This window comes from Moschus berezovskii, chromosome 24 (assembly GCF_049115385.1).
Source record: "Moschus berezovskii isolate FMDL1 chromosome 24, NW_MosBer_1.0, whole genome shotgun sequence".
Classification (NCBI taxonomy): Eukaryota; Metazoa; Chordata; class Mammalia; order Artiodactyla; family Moschidae; genus Moschus; species Moschus berezovskii.
The window spans coordinates 24,238,039-24,260,790 of NC_142483.1; the positions used below are offsets into that span (position 1 = coordinate 24,238,039).

General features: G+C 39.2%; 1 long non-coding RNA gene across 2 annotated transcripts in view; it reads left to right on the forward strand.

Annotated features, from left to right (window-relative positions):
* The window catches only part of LOC129547992 (uncharacterized), a 438,730-nt gene that overhangs the window by 389,245 nt on the left and 26,733 nt on the right, over nt 1-22,752 (forward strand). The window contains exon 4 of one of the 2 annotated variants that reach the window (XR_016036245.1): nt 12,312-14,697. The exons of the other annotated variant lie outside the window; for it this stretch is intronic. This is a non-coding gene — a long non-coding RNA (uncharacterized LOC129547992). Of the gene's footprint in view, nt 1-12,311; nt 14,698-22,752 lie in introns of those variants that run through there. 2 annotated transcript variants of the gene reach the window in all.

Below are 22,752 nucleotides of genomic sequence, written 5' to 3' on the forward strand. Positions count from 1 at the left end.
GATCCCTGGTCTGGGAAGATTCCATACGCCACAGGGCAACTAAAGTCTCTGCACCACAACTATTGAGACCACACTCTGGAGTTTGAGAGCTGCAGTCACTGACCCATGTGCTGCAGATACTGAAGCTCATGTGCCTAAAGCCTGTGCTCCACAACAATTGAAGCCACTGCAACGAGCAACCCAAGCACTGCAAGGAAGTGCAGCTCCCGTGCACCCGAGCCAAAGCAATGAAGACCCGGATAGCTAAAAAAGTATTTTTTTAAATAATTAAAGTACTCTCAAAGAAAGAAGTGAAGCTGGGGAAGGATAGATTGGGAATTTGGGGTTAGCAGATGTAAATTATTATATACAGAATAAACAACAAGTTCCTATTGTATGGTGCAGGGAACTATATTCAATATTCTGTGATAAACCATAGTGAAAAAGAATGTATAACATATGTATACCTGAATCATTTGCTATACAGCACATATTAATACAACACTGTAAATCAGCTACACTTCAATAATATAATTTAAAAAAAAATAAGATAAAATACTCCCAAGTTTTTGAGTTATAGCTTCTAATTAAATAAAAACAAGAGATGCGTTAAAAAACAAAGGGAAAATATATGAATTGAACAGGTTGGTTTTGTTTAGATATGCAGATAAATCAAACATAAGAGAAAAATAAAGTATGGCACACCACTGTTCCTTAAGGAAAAAATTAATACCACGATAGGCAACATAAATGTATATCGTTTTCATTCACTCATTTATTCAATCATTCAACAAATCAGCTTGGAACACTTGCTTAGTAACTGGCCCTGGGCTAGGATCAAAATCAAAAGAATCAGACTTTATTGTTGGTTTTAAACTCCTACTCTTCCAGATAAGCCTTAATTCAAGTAGAATTCAAGTAGAATTAACAGATCAGATGCCAGAGAGAAGACATTTGATATATGCATGGATTGTTTGCAATTTGGTACAAGGAAACCTTGAAAATACTGAATCGAGATTTCTATATCAAGTTCATTATCCAGCTATTGCCAAGTTAAAGGCAATACACTGTCACTCAGCACTGCTACCACAACCAGTAGCATTACTAATCAACTCATGAAAAAAACAATAATATCATGATGATGATGGTAATGATGCAAGCCTTTACTCTTAGTATTTTAAAGCAGTGTGCATGCATTGACCTGTGTTATCTCTTCTACCCTGGTAAAAACCTCATGGAAGGGAAAATATCATCCCGATTTTATAGACAAGGAAATTGACGCTAGGATGGATTAAGAAATTTATCCAAGATCTAAAGTTTACGTGGCAGAACTAAAATCTAACAGCATGTAGTCTATAGTATAACTCTCCTTTTAAAATTAACTTGCTGTTGAGTATACAATTTAAAAAACTCGAATTCTGAATGTTAAAATTCCACATCTTTATTTATCCTGTCCAGTAACTCTTTGAAGGTCATAATGGTCCCCACAAAAGAAGTGTGAAACTACCCTACCTTATTTTTAGTTTTCAAGTTGCTCTGCAAAGCAAAATGGGTTCCTAGCTCATTCTTCATCTTCCAAAACGAGTCTTCCCAACTACCTCTTCATGCAGGCCTGTCCCATCTAATTGACGTGGGAGCTTTCTGCAAATCAGTCAGTCTGAATATTGAAGCTCAGCAAACAGTTTTTCATTCTAACCAGGGTGCAACAACTATTTCTGATGCCAAATGAATGCTTTCACTGGCTACTATGAAGACTTTTGAGACCAGCCAAAAGCAAATCGGCAGGACTATTCTTAGTCCCAGTGCTGGTGGCCTGAGACCTAAGGAAAACGGATATTCTTTCCTTGGAGTAAGATCTTCTAGCCATAAACCTGTTGTTTTATTGTACCTGTTGTTTTTATCAAGAACAGTGTTATCACCCTAAGGAGCATTTTTTTTGTGTGTTTCATGAGTCACGTGGAATGTTCACTGAGACTCAAACCTAGGTAGGTAAGCATCAGAATCCTGCACTATTTGGGGGTTACTTTTTAAATGTAAGATCTAATCATTTCATACTGAGGGCTTGTATGTTTTGTGAAACTCCTAAAGGCCAGTAAAAGCACAAAGATCCTACTTTCCATTCAGCATAGGTGGTTGCATATTTAAACCAAGGATATTCTTGGTTTACATTGGAATAAACTTTTGGAGCATTTATTGCATGCCAGCCTCTGGGCTAAAAGGTTATATATACTATTACTTTTATAATCCTTACAAGAATTCTTAGGCATGGGAATTATTATCACTCTCATTTTACTGCTGAGAACATGGTTAAATAACTTACTCAAAGTGTTGACAGTTTTGAAGCAGGGTGATGGGTATATGAGAGTTTATTTTACCATTTTCTCTAATTTTATTTACGCCTAACATTTCTTTATAATACACTGTTGCTTTTACATTAACATCCCAAAGGTGCCCAGTTCATGAGTAGAGCCTGTGGTTTCAAATTCAAGTTTATTTGCCTGCAAACCCCAAGCTCTTAAACACAATCATACTGTTGACTATTGTCCACTTGAAAATGTTAGTCAATGCCTATGAGATGCCAAAATAGCTTCCTAGAAAACCAAAACCCAAACCCAAATGAGGCAGCCCATTTGATATACTCAGTACTGGGCAGCCCTCCTAAAATGATTCTTACATTGAAATTCCTGAGAGGCTCACATTACAAAAAGCATTTCCTAGATGAAAATGGCTGTTTCTTCAGACCAATCAAAACTGTTCTTTCCATGAGTGTGCTGTATTTATTTATTTATTTAACATACCATTTGTGGTGGAAACAGCTCCTTCTTAACAGGTCCTACAGACCCAAGAACAGCAAACATGGCATCTGGCTGCAATCCCAGCATAAAATGAGCACCACATTTGCTATTTCCTGGCAATTTATCCTTCAAGATAGATAGCCCTCATCTCAAATAATGACCAGGGATCTTTGTGACAGGGTCTAGATGATCCTTTTATTAAACACCTAACAGCAATACACACAACTCATGTGTCCATAACCAATCACTTTTGATTTATGGCTTCATTCTTTGGTTTCTTAAGATGACATATAAAAAGATACTTGTTTCCTAAGTGACAGAAGTACGTTTATTTGCTCCTGGCAGAATCTGTCGTGGAGAAACCAGGCCTAGGATTTACCCTGACACCAGTTTTCTAACATTTATGAACAACTTCTAGCCCCAACTGCTAGACATGTAGCCCCGTGCCTTGTCATTGCATTATGTCCTTAAGGAAACATGTGATTTCTCCCTCTCGCCAGAGTTTGGTTTCAGTGGCCCTGAGAGTAGCCTGAGGGATAGTTTCTGGAGAAGCAGGGAGTTCTGGGAAGCATCAAACATCTGTCAGTGGGTGGGGGAAGATTGACTTAGTTTGGAAAAAGAAGCTCTATGGAGCTTAAGAACATAAACCAAAAAAAAAAAAAAAGGAGGGGGGAACTGTTGGCTTGTGTTCTTCCCTTATCACTAAAATGGCTTATTCAGATAAATCTTAGGGGAAACCTGTCTGACGCTGTGGTTTCTAAACATGAGGAAAACATTTTGAACCACTGAAAATGCTGATAAGGCAGTAATACCACAGCCATTTTCTTGACCAAGTCTGTTATCTATAAAGTTGCATATCAGATATACATTATTTAAGTATTGCGAAAAATATTAGAAGACTTTTCCATCAGTTGCTAAAATAGATTACTAAAAATTGATATATCTGGGCAAATATTACTGTGGTCCTGGGGAGGTAAGATCAAAGGTTGAACAAAGGTTCACCTCTTCACCAAACCCATCCCAGCCCCCGACTCTACCCCTACCACCAAATGTAAGCAAATATGTCTTTGTAATTCTCAGGCTTGATGTCTTGATCTGGGAGGCTTTTATATTTATCAAACCTCACATCCAATTGCTATTACAAATAGTTGCTAACAAAACCAACCTACACACATAATTTGAAAAATATTAAATAACATGAGGACCCCAGTACATTACAGAGGACCAAGAAAAAAATTAATTAATTACTATAACACATTTTAAAAAATAAGTGCCCAGGCATGATTATACTAAAAGATATGTTTCAGCCTCTTTTATCAAATCATTGTGGATTTAAGAAAAGTTACAGTACTCATAGGATGTAGCCATTCTTTCCCTTTCCATTTAACATTTTGAAATGAGAACCAAATACATATATTCATATATGTATGCAAAGAATTACCATGAGTGTGACAGCTACAAACTCAAACTGATACTCAAACCCAAATTTTCATGTTTGTATTGCCATCAGTCATATGATTTTCTGAAATGGTGAACAATGCTTGGTTAATCTCTGAAGGTAATCAACTGTAACCTACCTTCTGTAGTTGCATTTCTGGGAAAAAAAGTATATTCAGTTCAGTTCAGTTCAGTCGCTCAATCGTGTCCGACTCTTAGCTACCCCATGAACCACAGCACGCCAGGCCTCCCTGTCCATCACCAACTCCCAGAGTTCACTCAAACTCATGTCCATCGAGTCGGTGATGCCATCCAGCCATCTCATTCTCTGTCGTTCCCGTCTCCTCCTACCCCCAATCGCTCCCAGCATCAGAGTCTTTTCCAGTGAGTCAACTCGTCGCATGAGGTGGCCGAAGTATTGCAGTTTCAGCTTTAGCATCAGACCTTCCAATGAACACCCAGGATTGATCTCCTCTAGAATGGACTGGTTGGATCTCCTTGCAGTCCAAGGGACTCTCAAGAGTCTTCTCCAACACCACAGTTCAAAAGCATCAATTCTTTGGCGATCAGCTTTCTTCACAGTCCAACTCTCACATCCATACATGACCACGGGAAAAACCATAGCCTTGACTAGACAGACCTTGGTTGGCAAAGTAATGTCTCTGCTTTTTAATATGCTATCTAGGCTGGTCATAACTTTCCTTCCAAGGAGTAAGCGTCTTTTAATTTCATGGCTGCAATCAGCATCCACAGTGATTTTGGAGCCCCAAAAATAAAGTCTGACACTGTTTCCACTGTTTCTCCATCTATTTCCCAAGAAGTGATTGGACCAGATGCCATGATCTTCGTTTTCTGAATGTTGAGCTTCAAGCCAACCTTTTCACTCTCCTCTTTCACTTTCATCAAGAGGCCTTTGAGTTCCTCTTCACTTTCTGCCATAAGGGTAGTGTCATCTGCATATCTGAGGTTATTGATATTTCTCCCGGCAATCTTGATTCCAGCTTGTGCTTCTTCCAGCCCAGTGTTCCTCATGATGTACTCTGCATATAAGTTAAATAAGCAGGGTGACAATATACAACCTTGACGTACTCCTTTTCCTATTTGGAACCAGTCTGTTGTTCCAAACCATTATCTTTCTATCTATCTAACATCTTTCTTAGTCTAGGTTCTACATAAGATAGTCATATGCAGATTTTTCAATCGAATTAAATGTCCAACAGAATATGTGAAAATCATACAAGACTTGGGAAAATTTCTCATTTTGTGTGTCTGTATTATACACCTACCACCCCCACTTAAATGCCAGTAGTATCCCCTCAAATGTGACAACCCAAATAGTCCCCACAAATTTTCAAAAAACCTCCAGGTGATTATGCTCCCTTTGAGAACCAAAGTCTAATGGAAATACCTATGAATTTCTGCACAGTTCATACTGTGGTTCCTATCTGGGATGCCCTGTTCTCACCTTCTCCGAAGATTCATACTTCATCTTTTTTCAGAGCTTAGTAAACTCATTCCCTCCTCTGTTTTAGACTTTATTTTTAATTAGAGGATAATTGCATTAGAATGTTATGCTTGTTTCTGCTGTACAACAACATGAATCAGCTGGCAGTATATGTATACCCCCTCCCTCTGGAAACTCTCTCCCACCTCCATCCCCTATTCCACTCCTCTAGGTTGCCACAGTGGAGATGGAAATGGCAACCCACTCCAGTACTCTTGCCTAGAGAATTCCGTGGACAGAGGAGCCCGGTGGACTGCTGTCCGTGGGGTCGCACAGAGTCAGACATGACTGAAGTGACTTAGCATGCATGCATGCACTGGAGAAGGAAATGGTAACCCACTCCAGTGTTCTTGCCTGAAGAATCCCAAGGATGGGGGAGCCTGGTGGGCTGCCGTCTATGGGGTCGCACAGAGTCAGACACGACTGAAGCGACTTGGCAGCAGCAGGTTGCCACAGAGCACCAGGCTAAGCTCCCTGTGTTATACAGCAACTTCCCACTAGCTATTTTACACATGACAATATATATTTGGATTGACACTAACCCTTCTAGCTGGACTAGATTCCTTCTACTTCTGAATTCCCATTACATGGATTATTTCTGAGGCTCACATTAACAAGTAGTTATCTGCCAGCCCATGCTGATATTTAAAAGTTTCATATGAACAAAGTTCCAAATCAACTGTAAATTTCTTAAGAGCAGTCTTTTCAGTATTTCTGTTAACAAAATTTTATAGCGGCACTGTGGATTGAGGTTGAGTTAATAAAGTAAAAATCTGGGCAAGTAGATTTAATACTTTTCTGGACTTGTGAAAATGCAAATTTTGAGCAATCTAGATTATAATTCAAACTTTCAAGTCATTATGTCACCTGAATATTCCCACAGTACAAATTTACTCTGATCCCAGTTCACAATCCCTGGCACTTTTACTCATATCAATTTTGAACTTATAACTTACGACTCAGAAACCAATCTACCTGCTTTCTCTAAAGCAATATATCTCAAACTGTGGTCTATGTATACTACCTATGTTAACTGAAGATACTTGTTTAAAAAAAATACTGGGTACAGTCCCCAGGAACGTACACTTTGAGGAACACTGTTCTACACGATATACCTCCTTTCACTTCAGCTAATCCCTTCATTACCAAACCATTCATCTGTGTTTCTTGAATGTGACTAGGACCTTTATGTTAAATAGGGAATCCAGTTAAAATGGTTAAGGCAGCCACTAATTCAAATGTAAAACCCTACAGACTGTCTGTTCTGTTCTGTTTAGTCGCTCAGTCGTGTCCGACTCTTTGCGACCCCGTGGACTGTAGCCTACCAGGCTTCTCCATCCATGGGATTCTCCAGGCAATAATACTGGAGTGGGTTACCATTTCCTTCTCCGGGGAAGTTTACAGTCCTTCTACAGACTGTAAACCTCATGAAAGCCAAGGTCAAGATGCAGACCATTTTGGCAGTTGACTTTTAGTGATATTGTCTAATTTATTTCCAGGGCTCATCATTTGGTGTTTGCACATTATTTCACCAATATTTTGCTTATGTAATGCATTATTTTGCTAGTCAAAATATAGATTTTGGCACAGTAATGCCAAAAATCATCAAGAGACAATTTCCTAGGGGGGAAAATCAAGGATAGGTAATTCCCTGTAATTCATTCCTTCTGCTGCATTTAAGATTCCAGGAGGGCAGTGACTATCTATTCTGTTTATTCCTATCCCAACTTTCTTGTCTGACACAGATGGGACAATTCATAAGAATGAATAAATGAAACATTCACCTAAAAATATATGAAGTGGAACATTCAACATTAACGACAAGTGATCATTTCATTCATTTGATAAATATTTGGCATTGCCTTCTGGGTGGATTTAGCTTCATGAAGCCACTCCCATTGTTTGGAAGAAGTTAAACTTGCTGATGATCACAACAGCTACATTTATGGAGTATTTAGTCTGTGTTGAGTGTTTCAAAGATACTATGTTGCTTAATTCTTATAGCAACACTAAGGATAAAAGTATTACTTCTCCAATTTTGTAGATAAGAGAACTAAAATTTAGAAAAATGAAGAATCTTTCTACTTCTAAGCAGAAGTAGTAGAATTCCAGCCCAGATCTGTCTGTCTCCAGAGTCTGTTGCTCTTAATCATGCCACCATTCTGTTCTGAGTTGAGGTGATAGGCAATGTGGGTACAATAAAACACAACAATCAGAGAGCTGGAGGTCACAGAGATGAACAAGACAAAGTATCGAGAAGCTAATAATAACTGTTTGGGGATGCTTTCAGAGTCAGAAGTGATGAAAGAGGCATGGAGGTTTTGGGGTTGAAGTCACTCCTGGAAGGACAGCAGGACATGTCAACTAAGAGATGGCATTCTGGGGATCAGGGCCAGGGAGGAGGCAGCTCTGTGGCCCCTAAACATAAACAGCTGGGGGTGGAAACAGCCAGTGTACATGACTCAGGAGCTTGCAGGAGATGCACCTGGATGCAGACTACAGGAAACGAGTGCACACAGCAGCCTGCAACCATGCCTCACGGATTTCCTGCATGCAACCAGCATGCATCCCATGCAAGCCTGTGCTCTCTGTTTTCCAGTTCAGCCCACCACACCCTGTGAGTCACGGTCCCTTATATTCGTTCCTACCCAGCTGTCTGCAACTACCCAAAAGAAGGACAAATGAAAGATAAAATTACCTATCTGGGTTTCAGCACAGGCTGAGCCAACTGTAATCATTGATGGGAAAACCTCTGGAACTCAAGCTCAGTGTGCAGTCACCAAGAAGCGGATTATAGTGAAAGAGCGCTTAGGTGACTCACCCTAGCCCACAGGCAAGAACAGTTGGAGCTGAAGCCATAGCTAACAGGACTCCCCTTGAGGTGAGCTTTGACACACTCGCCTGCTGGTCTGAAGCCTTTCCCCAAGTCCACAAAAGCCATTCTCCCCATTCTCTCTCTCCCTCCTCCCCATAAAAATGTGACCTACAGTCTCCCTCATCAGGCCTATTTCTTTGAGGAGCAGGAAGACTCTGTGCATGTATCTTGGGGGTTCAGGAGCAGATGCTTCTGTCAAGTTTTGTTGATAACAAGGTCAACCTTCACTCAACAGAAGCAATGCTTGGCTTCTGCTGTTGCTGCTAAGTTGCTTCAGTCATGTCCAACTCTGCGACCCCATAGTAGGCAGCCCACCAGGCTCCCCCATCCCTGGGATCCTCCAGACAAGAATACTGGAATGGGTTGCCATTTCCTTCTCCAGTGCATGAAAGTGAAAAGTGAAACTGAAGTTGCTCAGTCGTGTCCGACTCCTAAGCGACCCCATAGACTGCAGCCTACCAGGCTCCTCTGTCCATGGGATTTGAAAGGCAAGGGTACTGGAGTGGGTTGCCATTGCCTTCTCCAGCATGGCTTCTGGTCAAAATCAAATTTAATTCAACATGAAATGTCAAATGCTTAGAGAAAAGACACCCTACCTGTATGTCAGGCCCAGTATTAGGCATTTTATAATGGCAACATCTGATGTAGTTAAGATCATAATATCCAGGAGGAAGGGTCAAGAGGGAGGGGACATATATAAACATACAGTTGATTCATGTTGTTGTACAACAGAAACACATTGTAAAGCAATTATCTTCCATTAAAAATTTAAAACAAAAGAAATGAAAATTTCATTTTAACCTACCATTACACAAAAAGATCACAACATCCCTCAGAGTTTGGCTTTAGGATCATCCCCATTTATGTAGATGGGAGAACTGAGGCAGAGCAAGGATACACACATTCAGTTCTGCTACAATGTGCATATGTTTCAACCTAACTGAAGTTTTAGGGGACAGGTTGAGCCTAATGTGGATTTGTGATGCTTGTGTTTGCGGATGCTCAATTCTCACTGGGAGAAACATTGGGTGAATGCAGAACCTACACTTGGCTGAAGTGGACTGCATGGAAATATGCAAAACACACACCTGCACTTCTCTCAAGTATTCCCCATTCATCTCAGTTCACCACAGGTGTTACGAGCCATGCTGTCTACATCCGATGCTACAACTTTCTGTCCCATTTCTGATAAACCTGCTTCTGCCACTTCGTAAGTGTTCAAAAACTGCAGCCATTCAGCACCCACGAGCAAACTCCTGATCCTTTTCAGGGCAAAGTGCAGTATTGATAGGATTAATGTATTTCCTAGCTACTAAACGCATGTAAACTGTCTACTGTTGTTAGACTATGTCTTCTCTTTTTTTTTTATGTGTCACTGAGAAGTTTTTGCCTTGTGGCCCTAGCCTCGATTTTCTCCATAAACTCTGTGATTTGTCTTTTGCCCACTTTTGCAAAGCACGGTGATTTTTAGGAATACATATGCTGTGTTTTGGGGCTTCCCAGATGGTGATAGTGGTAAAGGACCCATCCATCAAGGCAGGAGATGTAAAAAACACAGGTTTGAGCCCCTGGTCAGGAAGATCCCCTGGAGGAGGGCATGGCAACCGACTGCAGTATACTTGCCTGAAGAATCCCATGGAGAGAGGAGCCTGGCAGGCTACAGTCCATGGGGTCGCAAAGAGTCAGACACAACTGAGGCAACATAGCATGTACACAAGCAAGCATGCTATGTTATAGCAAAACTGTTATGAAATTTGCCCAAGTTCACATGGCTAAATGGTGGCCCAGCAGAGATTCAAATGCAATCTGCTCGGAAACCCAGCCTAGCTTCTTAACTCCTTTATTTTTCTGCTTGAACATTCACGATCTCTTATCTTCACAGCAGCCTTAAGAGGATCTCATATGTAATTCCCATTTTACAGTAAAAGAAATTGTGATTAAGAAAGTAACTCACCCAAGGAAACCTTGGACCAAGTCATCCATAAGCTGTAACTCTGAAATTCACACTCAGATCCGTTTTTCTCTAAGTACTTTATCCAGGTCAGGATTCCAGCAGTCTGTGTAACTGGTAAGAGTTGAAGGTGAAGGGCTAATGCCACAGGCCTACCCAGGCCTTCACTGACATTTCACTAAATTAATTCTCCTTGAGCAGAAAAAGAGTAGACCCTCAAAAGTTAGAGCCATTATCTGAGCTCTTTATTTATTAGATCACTTTTTGGTCATTCCTTTATCAGTCATTCGTTCCTTCTCCTATTTATATTATTGATTAAGTGGTATGAAGTTCCTTCTATCTGGAATGCTGTGATTGCAATATCTAACCATTAGGTGTTACCCTAAACACCACTCTCAGGGCTGCCTTCCGTAATCTATGCCCCTCTACACCAGTCTAGAGGGTCCTTCATCAGTAGCATCCTGACTACTAGCAAAGATGGTATGAATATTTGTGAAGAGTTCTTTGTCATCTTTCCCCATGCCATGCTAAGCTCAACGACAGCAGACAAATTCATATATATATATATATATATATAAGTCCCAGCATCCAGGGTCATACTTGAAGCATAGTAGGTGCTCAATAAATACTTGACTATTTTTACTAATGACTTTGGAACTGGCACAGACATAAAAAGAAGTCCGGAGAACAGAAAACATTTTCAACCCAGACAGGCGCCTTTTCACAAAGTTTTAAATGTTATTGAAATTCTTAGGCTGGAAGGATATATTCCTGCAGTGTGTGCACAGAAGGGCTGTAAAGAAAAAGTAGCTGATGGACAGAAAACTGATCCACAAAAGCATCTATAAACAGACCACGAAATCATCAGGTTCCTCGGGTTTTATTTGTTTCTGGATGGAATCCCAGGCAGGGAAGATAACCTTCGCCTCAGAACAATGTGGTGCATCATATGTAAATGTAATGAGATGATGAATAATTGCAGTGTCATTATGCCCCTGATTTATGGGGAGACATTATCTGCTAAAAGCCCAGGCTGAAAGAATATTGATTTCACTTTTACCAAGACAGCCATTTAAAACTTTTTAGAGACAGCAAATGATTGTTTGAAAGACCAACTTCACAAAGGCCAGTTTCAAACCATTTGGTGGGGAGGGGTCGGAGGAAGCAAAAGCAGTGATGCAGCTACTTTAAGAGCCAGTTGGACCAAGCGAGGTCCTCTTCTGTATTCTCCTGGAATACCTTGTTCCTCTCCTCTGCAGCACTTGACTACACTCATAGGGTTTGGGACCACATTTAGGTTTGAATCTGAATTTTACTTTTTCTGGGCAAATAATTTTCATTATCCTTCCCATTCAACTTATTTTGAAATCCCGAAGCTGTGGGTTGATGCTGTTTGGTAGCAGTAATAGCAGTGGGAGGGAGTTTTCCTTTCCTGTTTAAATGAAATATTAATAACATGATTTTCTCAATCAAATACTATCATGTTGATAGTAAACTATGCCTCCTGCAGAATATAGGGGGGGTGTACTGGTGAATTTTTTTAAAGGAAGGAATACCAGTACAGAACAGTATGATATATTTGGGTCTATGCTAATGAATTTAAAGAAATATTTTCTTGTATTTTGTATCATCTTACACTCTGGCTAGGTTTCCTGCCACATAAAAGGAAAAAAAAAATTCTGAGTACTTTTAACAGGCTAGGTATTTTATAACCATATTTTAACAGTCCTCCCAAATTTTTCAGGATAGCTATGTTGTCTTCCCTTACAGATAAGACAACCGAGGCCCAGGAATTCTGCGGTTACAGTGACAGTTGACAGAGCCTGAATTTGTACCCGATCTTATTTGAAGCCCACACTTCTTGCTCATCACAAGACCTTCTTTCCATCTCAGTTCAGAAGATCAGGTGTCCTTGCTAAGGAGGCAGTTTTAGTCTTTAGACTGTGTTAAGTTTGGAATTAGCAACCAACTCTTCCTTCTTGTCTACCTGAGTCAGTTAGGCATAACTTTTGTTCCTCATTTCCTCGCAATGTTGATCAGCTTAGGCAGATGGATAGATGGATATCTAATCAACTCCAGTCACATGTTGGTTCTACATATTGAACATTAATCCCTTTGTTTCTGAGTGAGACTTCTCTGACATAAAATGAAAATCCTAAAGGACAAATTGGTGATATGTGGGCTAAATATAACCCCAGGCATGTTTTGTTATTCTTGTTGTAGCTGTTCATCAACCATCCTCTTAGAGCTAGCATATTCTCTTCTGTACATAAACTTCTTGAGATATAATTCACATATAACACAATTCACCCATTTAAAATGTACAGTTCCATGGTTTTCAGTATATTCAAAAGTCTGTAACCATCGCCACAATTTTACCACATCTTCATCACTTGCAAAGAAATCAATATGAAGAGTTATTCCCCACACACTACAACCAAATCCTCCACCTCTCAGCAATGACAAGTCTAATTTTTGTCTCTATATATTTGCCTATTCTAGGCATTTCATATATATGGGATTATACAGTGCTTGGTTATTTCACTCACTTATTTCACTTAGCATAATGTTTTCAAGGGTTATTGATGCTGTAACATATTATTTCTTTTTATGACTCAGGAATATTTCATATTATGGATGGATATATCACATTTTACATATCCGTTTACCAGCTGATGGATATCTGAGTTGCTTCCTTTTTTTGGCCATTAGGAACAAGCTGCTATGAATACTGATAGACAAATTTTTGTGTGGACATATATTTTCATTTCTCCTGGGTATGTATCTGCTGCTGCTGCTAAGTCGTTTCAGTAGCGTCTGACTCTGTGTGACCCCATAGACGGCAGCCCATCAGGTTCCCCCATCCCTGGGATTCTCCAGGCAAGAATACTGGAGTGGGTTGCCATTTCCTTCTCCAATGCATGAAAGTGAAAAGTGAAAATGAAGTCTCTGTCGTTTCCAACTCTTAGCAACCCCATGGTCTTCAGGCTACCAGGCTCCTCCGTCCATGGGATTTTCCAGGCAAGAGTATTGGAGTGGGGTGCCATAGCCTTCTCCATGGGTATGTATCTAGGAGAGGAATTATAAGATCACATAGTATAGTAACTCTGCTTAATCTTTTCAGGAACTGCCAGACCATTTTTCAGTGTCTTCAAAATTTTAATTTCTCACCAGTAGTGTGTAAGGAGCCTCACTTCTCCATATCCTTGCCAACGTGTTGTTGTCTGGTCTTTTTATTATAGCCATTTTAATGGGTGTTGAATGATATCTCATTATAATTTTCATTTTACCTAATATTTAAAGATCGTTGCATATGCTCATTGTCTACTTGCATATTTTCTTCAGAGAAATGTCCATTCAGATCTTGTATCCATTATTTAATTGGGTTGTCATTTTATTTTTTGAATAGTAAGAATTTTTGTTTCTGTAATTCAGATGCAAGTCCCTTATCAAATATATGATTTTCTCTCAGTTTGTGGGTTATTATCTTTTCTTTTTCTTGATTGTATTCTTTCAGTACAAAGCTTTAATTATGATTATGCCCATGTTATCTATTTTTCTATTGTTGCTTATACTTTTGGTGTCATATCTAAGAATCTATGGTCTAACAAAGTCAAAAAGATCTACTCCTATGTTTTCTTCAGAAACTTTTACAGTTTCAACTCTTATATTTAAGTCTGTGGCCCATTTTCAGTTAATTTTTGTATATGGGGTGAGAGAAGGGGTCCAACTTAACTTTTTCACATGTGGCTACCAAGTTGTCTTAGCATCATTTGTTGAAAAGACTCATTTTACCTCCTTGAATTCTCTATGTCCCGTTGTAGAAAAACCAATTAACTGTAACTGTGAGGGTTTCTTTCCAGATTTTTAATCCTCTCTATTGATGTATATATTTATACTTATGTTAGTACCACACTGTCTTAATTAAAGGCTTTGTAGTAAATTTTTAAATTGATGTGAGTTCTTCAAATATGCTCTCATTTTCAAGGTTTTTCTGTCTACTATAAATTCCTTGATTTTTAATATAAATATTAGGTTCATCTTGTCAATTTCTGCAAAAAAAAAAAAAAGACTCAGATTTTGAATAGGATTGCACTGAGTCTGTGGATCAATTTGGGGAATACTGTCATCTTAATAACATTAGATCTTCCAGCCCGTGAATATGGAATAACTTTTTAATTATTTATCTCTTTTTAAGTTTCTTTCAGTAATGCTTTATAGTTTTCAGAGTATAAATTCTGTACTAGTTTGATAAATTTATTCCTAAGAGCTTTATTCTTTTTGAAGCTAATGAAAATGGAATTCATTTCTTAATGTCATTTTTATTTTGTTCCTTGCTACTGTATAAAAAATATGAATGATTTTTGTATATTGATCCATGTCCTTTAAACTTGTTGAACTCATTTATTAGCTTTAATGTTTTTCAATTCTTTAGAATTTTTTACATATAAGATCATGTCATCTGCAAATAGACATAGTTTTACTATATCCTGTTCAATTTAAATGATTTTTTCTCACCTAATTTCCTAACTCAAGTGTATGTTTTATTTTAAGTGGCATAAATGGACATTCTCATCCTGTTCCTGATTTTCGGTGGAAAGCTTTCAGTTTTTCTCCTTTAAGGATAATGTTAACTATGTGCTCTTTTATTTTTGTAGATGCCCTTAATCAGGTTGAGGAATTCCCTTCTGCTCCTAGTCTATTGAGTGTTTGGTCCTAAAGGGTTTTGAATTTTGTCAAATGCTTTTTCTGCACCTTCTAAGATGATCACATGTTTTTTGTCTTGGGTTATGTTGATATATTGACAGTTGCTGCTGCTGCTGCTGCATCACTTCAGTCGTGTCCGACTCTGTGTGACCCCATAGACAGAAGCCCACCAGGGTCCCTCGTCCCTGGGATTCTCCAGGCAAGAACACTGGAGTGGGTTGCCATTTCCTTCGCCAATGTGTGAAAGTGAAAAGTGAAAGTGAAGTCGCTCAGTCGTGTCCAACCCTTAGCCACCCTATGGACTGCAGCCTACGAGGCTCCTCCATCCATGAGATTTTCTAGGCAAGAGTACTGGAGTGGCTTGCCATTGCCTTCTCCGATATAGTCACTAGCTGTCTGTACATTACATTAAATTTTTGGCTATTAAACCAAACTTACATTTTGGGGATAAATCCCACTTTATCATAATGCATATTCTTCTTTTTTTTTGTATTGCTGGATTCAGTTTTCTGGTATTTTATGGAGAATTTTGTGTCTTTTCCATAGGAGATATAAGTTGCAGCTTTCTTTTCTTGTGATGTCTTTGTCAAGTTTTGGTATCAGAGTAATCCTGGAGTCAGACTGAGTTGGGAAATGTTCTCTTTTCTTCGATTTTTTTGGGAACAGTTGGCCAAGGTCACATACTATATACAATGAATCCACAAGCCAAGTTTCCCAAATCCATGTCATTTTCCCTCCATCACTTCATGTGAATTCAAGAAAGGCTACTCATTTTAATACTTTCTAAGCTAAAACCGAACAAAATTAAAGCTACTACACAATGGCTATAGGTCTTTACTCCTCTTTGACTCAGTACTCTCTTATGAGAAGGCAAAATCTATTTTCTTATTGCTTAAATGTGGGCTAGAATTGCAGTTTTCTTTGGTCAATAAAATGTGCTGAAAGGAAAGTTGTTCTCAATCCCAGCTACGTCTCAACAGGTCTTATGGCTCTGCTTTCTTTTGGAACCTTGAAACTTGGGAATAAATCTAGTATAGCCTATTGGATGAGAAAAGATATGTGGTCCAGTCAGTCCATTGTGTGTATACTCTGTGGTCAGTCATGTCCATCTCTTTGTGACCCCATGGACTGTAGCCCTCCAGGTTCCTCTGTCCATGGGATTTCCCTGGCAAGAATTCTGGAGTGGGTTGCCATTTCCTACTCCAAGGGATCTTCCTGATCCAGGAATCAAACCCATGTACTTTTTAATTCTTTACCACTGTGCCATCTGGCAAGCCCTCCAGTCAGTGCATTACTCCAAAGCAAAACTCAAATAACCACTAGAGATGTGAATGAAGCCATCTTAGCCCATTCAGCCCCAGCCAACCGCCAGCTGGCCAGGAACACGTAAGTCGGCCAGACAAATCAGGTACATCTGACCTAGACCATCAGAACTGTCCAGTTGACTCATGGACACTTCAGTAATAATAAATGGGTGTTGTTCTAAGCCTCTGAGTTTTGGACGAGTTTGTTATACTCCAGTAGCTTGTTAATAAAACTGCCTAAAAGAATAGCATCAAAATGTATTATATATATATATGCAATTTTGAATTATCTTTACTTTTGACCTCATGTAAATGTGATATGCATAAAGTAGTGGTATGTAAGATAATTTTAAAATAACACAAATAAACCTTTAAAATTTTAATAGATATATACATAGATTTGGAGAAGGAAATGGCAACCCACTCCATATTCTTGCCTGGAGAATTCTATGGACAGAAGGGCCTGGGGTCTACAGCCCATGTGGTCACAAGAGTCAGACATGACTTAGTGACTAAACCACCACCATACATAGATTAGCGTTAGGAAACACTGGTTTTCTATAAACAAAGATCACATAAAGTATTTGTTTTAAATAAACTTTTCAAACAAAAACTGTCACAGTTTAAAGATATTAAGTAAACTATGGTAAGCAGAAATAGTAAAATTGTGAATCCGGGAGATGAATGCCTGAAATTTGGGAAATATTGCAGCCAGACTTGATCTGACATTGGCTATAGCGTTTAACACCTCACCAAGGTGTCTTACCTAAGCATTTGGCAGTCCTTGGAGAATACTGGCCTGGAGGAATTTATGTTCTAAGTGTGGGACAACAAAGCCGGGGTGAGGCATGTTGATGTGATGAAGGAAACAACTTTGCCAGAAAATTCTGTTTGGTAGAACCAGGCCTATATCTGTACATGGCGAATATGTACAGACATACATTACTTAGTGTTTACACAGGGTCTTATCTAAGGATCTCATTACCCTTCATAGGCTTTAATTAAATCCCACAATATGCTTGATAAAGCAGCTATTATTTTAGATGGGTAAATTGAGATACTCTTAATCAAGGCTCCCCAAACTGATGAGGCAATGTGCCTAAGGACAAGCAGGAAATGATTATCTAAGCTGCAAACAGAAGCTGCTAGTCTTCTTTTAGGTTCCGACTCGAACCACTTTACCGCAGAGCCTGAGGGAGGAGAAAATTACTTCATTTTAATGATTTCTTAGAGTATTATGAAACTCGTCTCTCACCCTGGGCCTTACTCTTCTTAACATAGGGAAGAACAGTTTGCTTGTCATTTTTTTTTCTGTCACAGGTAAATAAGTTCCTTATTCCATCCTATGAAGAGTATCTCAAATACTTTATAGACATATTCTGGAACGATCTACCTATTGCATGAAGGCAGACATCAAGACTCTGCTTTTAGGGAGGATTTTAATCCCTTATCTTAAAACACTTTGTCAGAGTAAACAAGCTTCAAGCTCTGCCTATTCTCCGACAGGGATAATGATCCATGGCCAAGCATTATCTTTGGCTCATTTAGACTTCCTGGAACCGTGAGTTCAAATCCTGCCAGGTCAGCATGGGCCTTCATCCTCCCAAATTAGATAAACAGAGAAGAAAGTTTACCACACTGATTTCTTGGCTAAGACTTTGGAAAGCAAAGGTCTGATTTTAAGGTCTTGGGATGTTGGTCTTTTAAGAAAACTTGTTGACTTTACCTTGGATCACTAGATCAAAGCTAAATGCTGCTAGGGAAGTACCTCTTTAAAAGGACTAATAATACTTTCTGTTGGAAAAATTTGCCAGATTTTTTAAATAGAAGCTATTCATGAAACACAGTACTCACACACACACTGGAATTGTTCTTCATACACCTTATTAACCTACTTACATCTTTTGTTAGACGCTCCTGTACTGCGCTTAGTCGTTCAGTCATGTCTGACTCTTTGTGACCCTATGGATTGTAGCCCTCCAGGCTCCTCTGTCCATGGGGATTCTCCAGGCAAGAATACTGGAATGGGTTGCCATGCCCTCCTCCAGGGAATCTTTCCAACCCAGGAATCAAACGCAGGTCTCTCTTATTGCAGGTGGATTCTTTACCATCTTAGCCACCAGGGAAGCCCTACTGGCCTGGAACTAGTGACTTGCAGAGACTCATAGGAACCAAGGGGAGTATTAGGAGGAAGATGGTTCTGATTACAATCTTTCATCTCATTTTTGTTGATTTTTGGAAAAGTCTCTTAATTAATGTGTATCTTAGTTTCCTCACATAAATCACGGATGATAATCACTTTCCATATGAGATAAGATAATCACTGCTTATACAGCAGCTGTGAACAGTGAGTGGAATGCATGAAAAAGCATTACAACCCATGAAATACAAAGCTATAAAGGATTAGTTATTCATGTAATGTTTCTTAGGCAGTACAGTCATTACTTACATGTTAATGTACACTATTAACATTCATCTGAAAAAAATCGTATCCTACTCAAATAATTTAAACTCTTCTTCTGATATTGCACTCAGCATATAACTTTGGTTATAATAGAAACTTCAACTTAAAATTGAAGTCTTTCTATACATAGAACTGTCTTAAATAGAAAAGGAACTTGATTGGCTTGTGGAAGGGCCATATTCAGTGGTCAACAAGATATAACTGAGATAAGAGAATTATTTATAATTTTGCTATGTGTATTAATAGCATTGTAGTTATGTTTTTGAAAATTCCTTATCTACTTGAGATACAACATAGAATACTGTGGAAACATGGTGTTTGTAATATACCAATGCGGCCTTAAGCCTGGTGAGGAAAGTAAGTGCACCCTCTTACCCTGAACAGTAAGCAAGCAGTAGCCTGTGATTGACCTGGCAAAATAAAACTCTGTTTAGAGGAAGCTCATAGAATAACTTTGGCCAGAAGGAAGAGTTAACCTCATGATAAGTACTTGCAGAGAGAAACCACTCCCCAAATGCATGATGTGTACCATGACCAGGATTGACTTAACTAGGGTGAAGGAATCATAATTTTCTGTGTCTACAGATATGTAAGTAAGCCAAATGTGTGTTTCTTTTTTGGTATCAAAAGATAATTCTAGAATAAAACTCATTGTCACATTCTTTTGAAAGGAAATCCCCACTGTCAAAAGTCTAAAAAACTACACTTTCACTCTCCTCTGAAACTGCTGCTTCTGCTAAGTCGCTTCAGTCATATCCAACTCTGGGCAACCCCATAAATGGCAGCCCACCAGGCTCCTCCGTCCCCAGGATTCTCCAGGCAAGAACACTGGAGTGGGTTGCCATTTCCTTTTCAACACCTCTAAAACTGGAAGGCACTAATATAACACTGTTTTAACCAGAAGATTTTTGCACTCAATTCTAATTCAAAACTATATCTGTTGACCTGCTTTATAAAACAATCTCTGAATGATAATTATGTACCTTGAGCTGAATTACCAGTGCATTTGTCTTGAATGCTAATATAGTCTATGGGAAGTGTCTTGAGAATTTTCATTTCTGTCCCTCCCAAAGAAAGAGGTAGTAACTATTTAGAATGAGACACTCATATTTGGTTTTGTGCATACAGGAAAACACAAATAGGGTTTTAAGACTTAAACAGAATTTCCTCCAAAGACTACAATAGCAACTACTATTGAAGGACTGTAGGTTCCTTCCGTATAGAGGCTGAAGGAGTAGTGTCCTTCAGTATAGTGTCCTCTCAGTACCTCTAATATGTCCCCCACATATTAGGCACTCAGTAAACTGTTGGTTCGTGAATGAATAGCTCACAATTAAGAGACTATGTCACTTTGTATCCACAGGCCCAAGTCTATTTTTATGTCTCATTGGCTAGATGGCATCACCGACTCAATGGACATGAGTTTGACTCCGGGAGTTGGTAATGGACAGGGAGGCCTGGCATGCTGTGATTCATGGGGTCGCAAAGAGTCAGACATGACTGAGCGACTGAACTGAATTGAACTGAACTGAACTCCACCCATTGGTTATGTATTAGATGACCTTACTAATTCCCCTATTTTTCTGAATTTCGATTTATTAACTGATAAATTGAGACTCATAATGCCATATTAGTTTGAGGTCAAAATGAGAAAAGCTACACAAAGCTTTTAGCATATTGACTGGCACATAAATCAGTTCAGTTCAGTCACTCAGTCATGTCCGACTTTTTGCTACCCCATGAATCACAGCACACCAGGCCTCCCTGTCCATCACCAACTCCTGGAGTTCACTCAAACTCATGTCCATCGAGTCGGTGATGCCATCCAGCCATCTCATTCTCTGTCATCCTCTTCTCCTCCTGCCCCCAATCCCTCCCAGCATCAGAGTCTTTTCCAGTGAGTCAACTCTTCGCATGAGGTGGCCAAAGTATTGCAGTTTCAGCTTCAGCATCAGTCCTTCCAATGAACACCCAGGATTGATCTCCTTTAGGATGGACTGGTTGGATCTCCTTGCAGTCCAAGGGACTCTCAAGAGTCTTCTCCAGCACCACAGTTCAAAAGCATCAATTCTTCGGCGATCAGCTTTCTTCACAGTCCAACTCTCACATCCATACATGACCACTGGAAAAACCATAGCCTTGACTAGATGGACCTTGGTTGGCAAAGTAATGTCTCTGCTTTTTAATATACTATCAAGGTTGGTCATAACTTCCCTTCCAAGGAGTAACCGTCTTTTAATTTCATGGCTGCAGTCAGCATCCACAGTGATTTTAGAGCCCCCCAAAATAAAGTCTGACACTGTTTCCACTGTTTCCCCATCTATTTCCCATGAAGTGATCGGACCAGATGCCATGATCTTAGTTTTCTGAATGTTGAGCTTCAAGCCAACCTTTTCACTCTCCTCTTTCACTTTCATCAAGAGGCTTTTGAGTTCCTCTTCACTTTCTGCCACAAGTGTGGTGTCATCTGCATATCTAAGGTTATTGATATTTCTCCTGGCAATCTTGATTCCAGCTTGTGCTTCTTCCAGCCCAGCGTTCCTCATGATGTACTCTGCATATTAGTTAAATAAGCAAGGTGACAAAATACAACCTTGACGTACTCCTTTTCCTATTTGGAACCAGCACATAAATAGTGATTTATAAATGTTTTAATTATTTTTAGAACTTATTTCTTTCACAGATCCAAAAAAGTTTTTCATTTTTTTTAAAAGAAAATGATGATTGCATTTCTTTAAATGATTACTTTTTATCTTTTGAAAGTCTAAGTTCTCAACACTTAGCTTGAGAATTACAATGAATTTGAGTATCTGAGAAACAATCTTTTCTAGATACATGTTACTTAGAAACAATTACAGTGGCTATGAGAATATACTTTTTTAGTAACAATCTATTTGCACCCTTTAAAACAAAAACAAAAGGGACTTCCATGGTGGTTCAGCGGCTGAGACTCTGGGCTCCCAGTGCATGGGACCCAGGTTTGATCCCTGGTCAGGGAACTATTAATAGATCCCACATGCTGCAGCTAAGAGTTCTCATGCCACAACTAAAAAGATCCACACTGAAGACCCTGCATGCCACAACTAAGACCCAGCACAGTCAAATAACTAAATAAACATATACATATAGATATATTATTATTTTTTTCTTTAAAGCAACCCATAACAAGTGTATGCTTTCATGTTAAGAAGACGTGCTGGACTTCCCCAGTGGTCCAGTGTTTAAGAATCTGCTTGCCAATTCAGGGGACACAGGGTTCGATCCCTGGTCCAGGAAGATCCCATATGCTGCAGGAAACCAAACCTGTGCTCCACAACTACTGAAGTCACCACAGTGAGAAGCTCACGCGTTCCAGCTAGAGAGGAGCCCCTGCCCATTGCAAGTAGAGAAAGCCCGCATGCAGCAAGAGAGACCTAGAGCATCAAAATACATACATACATAAAATTAGTTTTAAAAAAGAAGACATGGGGTATGTGGGGTATAAATCATATAGACTTATTAAGAACAGGAATCCCTTTTAGGTCCTGAATTTATACACACTGAATTTGCTGGCCAATTTAAGGAGGGATGAGACTGAGTTACCACCTAAGAAGTTGATTTCTCAATTATGTATGATTTTCTTTTACCTTTCAATAATTTTTGGATTATTTTCTCCTCAAACATCTTATATATTTAAGATTCTATATATTTTTGCTTTAAGGACTCTGTAGTTTTTATGTATCTGTGGTAGAATACT